We start from the raw sequence: 5,678 nt of genomic DNA, 5'->3' as shown, positions 1-5,678 counted from the left end.
ACAAAAGATTATTAATATAGATTTATATATCCTTAAATAAGGCCTTCATGACTCTCTGAGTGTGGAAGGAGCAACTGTTGGCGCTTCTGCCCTGATTTTACAAGAACTCTGAAAAATTGGCTTTAAAAACAAAAGAGGGGGAACGGTACCCCCTCAGAAGGAGTCCCCCTGAAATACTCTCCATCATGCCTTGTTCACTTTTCTCTCTCTAAAGCTGAAAGCTCATGGCAAATCTCTTGCTGACCATGTTGGTGACCTCGGGCACCACCAAGACCAACAAAACTTTGCCACAGATATGGGGAAGGACCCTCATACCCATAAAGGGAATGCCCCAGTCCCAGTTCCCTTATGGAGCCGAGGACTGATATGCCTGCCCAATACCACAGAAGGCACAGCTAACCGGCTACCACAAATATTAATGAAAAAAATAGATACCCTCACAAAGCCAGGCCCAATCATAAATACGATGAATAACAATTTACATCCAGGGAAGAGAAATCTCCCTGAGAATCCCCTTCTTTTTTCTTTCCAGGTAAAATTGAATCACCCGTGATGCCTGCTATTAGAAGTTCTAACCCAGATGGACCAGAAGCCAGGAGCCTCACCCTTACCCTCAGCCCCTACCTTTTCCCACCTGCACAAGGTCCCCTGAAGCTGGGCAACTGCAAGATCCTGCTTGGCAACTGCAGATAGACTCAAAGCAGTGTACCATATCATCTGAAGAATAGCAGGGAGACCATAACTCAAGCAGTGTACCATATCTTCTGAAGAATAGCAGGTTGCAATCCTCTTCGCCCCCACAAATAACCAGGACCTGCCGGTCAGGTCACGTGGCACCCAGACGTGGGGCTCGAGGCACGGACCCATCCGGACAGACCCTCATTGAGAGGATGTGCGCATGACATCAAGATTGAGCAAGACAGAGATCATCGCCCGTGACCTGTCGTCCACGGAACCAGGTTGATGCTGCCATCAAGAAGGCAGTTGAAGTTCATTACCTTCAGCTGAAAATTGCAGAGGATCCAGAAGTGACTCCACAGGAGACTGACACAGCTGTCAGCTCCCCTGCCTCCCCCTACGGTCGACCCCTAGACTTCCACGCCCTCCAGAAGGGTTCCTGGTATGCCTGGCTTTGCCCTAATTTCTCTCGCTAGAGAGCTTGGCCTCTTGATCACCACAACAAAAATTGGCTTTTTCCTAAACCAAGGCCACCCTTGATATGGCCGCTAACATTGGGGAGCCTTCCTTTATGACAATATTACACCCCAAACTGACAAATGGTTGGTAACTTGAACATTTACAAGAGACTAGGATGGCTGTGAGTTAGTCCAATGACGGGATTATTGTAGGTCCACTTCCCAGGGGCCCACCCAATGCAGCCGAAAAGGAGTGCGTGGTGCTGGGAGTGGGTGCAGCCTACATGACCTAAGACAGGGCTCTCACCCTCCTTTCACCCACATCAGAGTCCCTTGACGTTACCCATCGTCGACAGGCTAAAGCCTTCGACCATCGATGTGACTCGTCTCACATCAGTGTTTTGGGGTTGTGAACTTGTCTAAGACCCCCCCATAATTAGACATCCAAATTCAAAACTCACATAGTTGGGATTGAACATAAGACGCCTTCTCTAACTAAACAGAGAAGGGGGAGATGCCAGAAGCCAGGACCCTCGCCCTTACCCTTACCCCCTACCTTTCCCCACCTGCACAATGTCCTCTGAAGCTTGGCAGCTGCAAGATCCTGCTTAACAACTGCAGATAGACTCAAAGCAGAGTACCATGTCTTCTTAAGAATAGCAGGGAGACCATAACTCAAGCAGTGTACCATATCTTCTGAACAACTGCAGGTAGATCATAATTCAAGGCAGTGTACCATATAGACCATGACATGTTTCAAGGCACAGGCCAAGAAGATTTTGTACTTTTCTACCACCTGGACCCTCTTACCCCCTCCCCTTGTAAAACATGCTAAAAAAAAAAGCATTTCATGTTCAAAAAAAAAAGAAATTAAAAAAAATGAAAAAAAAAATGGATTAAGATTTGTAAGTTAGGAGATAACTGCAACCTTTTGGCAGTGTCAGATATGATGATGGCATAAAGGTAGACAAGGAAGTGATGCCTCTGCCATGAGTCAGTGGTGAGACCACCACCCAGGGGCTGCATGAGCCCTCTGAATACAGTGCCCAATGCAAAAAAGAATGGATCTGACATTACCAAGTAGCATGATGTGGTAAAGATTGAGAACACTCCTTCTGAACCCTCCTATCATAAATATGCCAGTGTTGAGGCCTATTCTTCTAAAATCTGACAGCAGAGTAGCATTTTAGCCATTGTGGAGCCTAAAATCCTTCCTGATGGAGACCTTGACTTGCAGAACTGTCAGTGTGTAACTAAAAAGGTATTGAATATTATATACATGACTCTGAGTGGCCATTCTATCTTCCTTGAAGGAGTTTGCTGAAGCCCAACATAGTCATGCTTGCACTTCTTCCAATGAAGAAATTGCCATAGCAACTGTTGTAAGACTCATTGCACTGAACCCTTTGTGGTTCCTGGTATCACATTCCTGTCTGGAAGGCATAGTAAGGAAGAGGCATCCACCAACCTCAACGCTATCAACAAGTGCCCCCTGCTGAAGTAATTGGCCTTTCTCCTATGGCTGAGCCCTGCAGCTCTTTGCACTAAAGGGTGGCAGGAGGAAGGAGACCATGAAAGCTGGCCAGGAGGAGTACAGGAAGGAGCCCTAGCAAGTGCCCCTCTTGTCAAAAAAAAAAGTACAACCCAAGTGCTATGATACTACAAAACCTGGGCGAAGTGAGTACTGGACCTGAATACAACTTGTAATACAGACAGATACTAATGATGTTCATCATGGTTGTTTCACATAAGATAATTTTCATGGGGAAGTTAACATCTATTTAAATTTTCTACTACTTAAAAATCAGCATTGTCAGTCAAAAAATGTCCAGTATATTAATAAAATCTTAAACATAAACTGAAAAAAAAATTTACTAGATGCAGTCTAAGGTGTGCAACAATGTTTTATAAAACGTACCCTAATTTATATTTTCAGACTTCATTCCTTCTGTTTGACTACCTTGCCCAAGGTGATTCAAATTAAATTCACTGATTTTCTTTAAAAAAAAAAACGCTTTCTCTTTATAGTTTGTAGTCATCCCAAAGTTCAATCAAAGCTCCAAGGACTCAGTATGATTGAAAAGATGTAGCTGATTTTTGATTCTTGGCATATATTCCTACTAACATTTGCTGCAATCTATAGGCCATGCAAGTAATGGCACATGCACAACCCTACATTCTACAATTCCTGCCATACATAGTTTTGCTATTCTTTTCTTATCAACATGTTTTATATTCATGGAAAACAGGAAATAAGTGATATCTTCTTTCTTCCTCCTCTGGGCTTCAGGAAATTGCTAGATTGGCTTCAGACTTATCTGTCTTAGACACAGCACCATTAGACATACTATTTCCTTGCTATTAACCTTGTTGGCATGAGAAAAATAATTCATGATCACATTGAATTATCACCAGAAAAATTAAAGGATTAGCTCTTTGCTGTACCTGATTCCAAAGCTAGGTAGACTTTCTTTTCCATCCATCTTAACCAAGAACATAGCTTGGATAAATGAATTCTTGGAATCAGGTCTGAAATGTTAACATCCAATTTTCTCTTTTGCTTCTTATGTTATTCCACTCTCTCCGGTTCAGAGAAACTCTTATTTCCTTTAGTGAGTGATAACTTGCTATGCATCAATATGCATTCTTTTCAATCAATTTTTTATGGCTTTGGCCTGAGGTTGTTAATTCATAGATGTTTGGAAATTATATCTCCATCCAATTTCTCTGCCAGGACTTCCAAAATAGACTTCAAATTGATTGTTTTCTCAACATTTCCCCTATAAACCTTATGTCCTGAGGGAAAGAATGCCAACAACTATCTTGAAATGGAGTGAGCCTTGAGGCAAGTGGATATTCTAGGAAATTAAAAAGCTTATTGTTGATATCTCTACGTGTTATATTATAAGAATGAAATTCCAAGCAACACTGTAATTCAAATATGGCCATAAGACATAGAGATGTCAGATGGAGTACAAAACAAACAAACAAACAAACAAACAAACATATCCAAAAGAAAACACTTTCTTTGAATCTTCGGCAATTATTAAACTACATAGCTTCTTTAAAACCCTTTACCTGTTAACATTTCCCTTCTCTGTGCACTTGAGTGGGAAGGGACCCAATCTAGAGATATGTCTAAAAATATACTGTCCTCTGAGAGTCAGTGGTTTGCTGCAAGTCTATTAATGAACAAAGTATAGATGGGGTAGTAGTGTATATTGGAAAATACAAAGAGCCATGTAGGCTTCTATTGCCTATGTGGTTATATTGTCTAGATTCTTTCCCATGGCTCTAAAGGTCAAGAAGAAGGCATGTTTCTCATCTGCCACAGCCTCATGAATATCTCTATTCCTCACTCCTGAGAATCGTGTCTGTTTCTTTTATTATGGAGTGATTAAATCTGAATAATGGTGGAAGTCTATTCCCCCGAAAGAAGAGATTAAAAGTAAAACAGATAGAAGAGATAGCACACCAGCTTCAGGCCAACATCAGTCATCAGCACACATGAAGATCAATGGCTTGGCAATGCTTCAGGAAGAGGAACTGCTTCATATTGCCCCTTACATATCCATGCTGGACCCAGTGTCTTTCTAGACACCTCTCTGTAGATAGCTGTTGGCAATATAGTGGGTTTGTGACAGCTCTCTACTAGACACAGTTCTTTCATGGTAGAAAAAATTCTAAAAAATCTCTGAATAACTCTTGGGTTTCCAACCAAAGTCAAAAGCTGCTTAAAAAACAATCTAAAAGAGCTGCATGTGTCCTGCAAACAGTTCTTTCTGGGAAGACCTCTCCTTCAGACCAAAATTCCAGTATTTTATCAATCCAGTCATTTACTCCAGGTTCCCTTTTGATTATCTCATGCACCAACATTTTATGACCATATCCCCTTGATTCGAAGAAGAAGACAGCAAGTATACTTGTTTTTTAACATTGCAAAAGAACTCAGATATCTGTCTGCCTTTGTAAGCACAAAAAATAAACTTAGCTGGGTGGGATATTGCCCTGTTATCACTAACTCCCCAGATCTCTGTCTCCTTCCTTAATATCTTTCTGACAAGATGGCTCATAGGCCAGCTGCCTCTGTTCTTTTAGGTTCCTGAAATCCCTAATACAATTCATATTGCATCCTTCTATTTTGCATGGTTGAGAAATTATACATTCTTGAACTCATGCTTAAGGCCTATCCTGTAGGTCACAGGTTTAACATTTTGCTCAGGACACTCAACACACCCTCACCTCCCAGACTTGTGCTGTACCTGATTATCACGGAATCATAACCTTGACAGAGAAGACATTCCCCTGAAGGAGGAACAGAAAGTAAATTATGTCCTTTATTATACAAATAAGTCTTATGCCTACCAAACATCAGCACTCATGGTGGCCCAGCCCCTGCTACCTCTGATCCAGTGGCAGGGACTGTGTCACATCCTTTCTTCTGAATGGCAGGAGTTGGCAAAAACTGTTTCTCCAACTCCAATATCCATCAACTGCCAATAGTTCCTCAGCCATGGCTAAGACTTCATAGACTGCTCCACA

General features: G+C 41.9%; 1 pseudogene; it reads left to right on the top strand.

Annotated features, from left to right (window-relative positions):
* Positions 1-2,074: 2,074 nt before the first annotated feature.
* LOC114635915 lies at positions 2,075-2,746 on the top strand (annotated as a pseudogene).
* The last annotated feature ends 2,932 nt before the right edge of the window (positions 2,747-5,678 follow it).

Source organism: Grammomys surdaster, unplaced genomic scaffold (assembly GCF_004785775.1).
Source record: "Grammomys surdaster isolate TR1022 unplaced genomic scaffold, NIH_TR_1.0 119665, whole genome shotgun sequence".
NCBI classification, from domain to species: Eukaryota; Metazoa; Chordata; class Mammalia; order Rodentia; family Muridae; genus Grammomys; species Grammomys surdaster.
The sequence above is the reverse complement of the archived record's forward strand: the minus strand, read 5'-3'. Positions and strand labels throughout refer to the sequence as shown.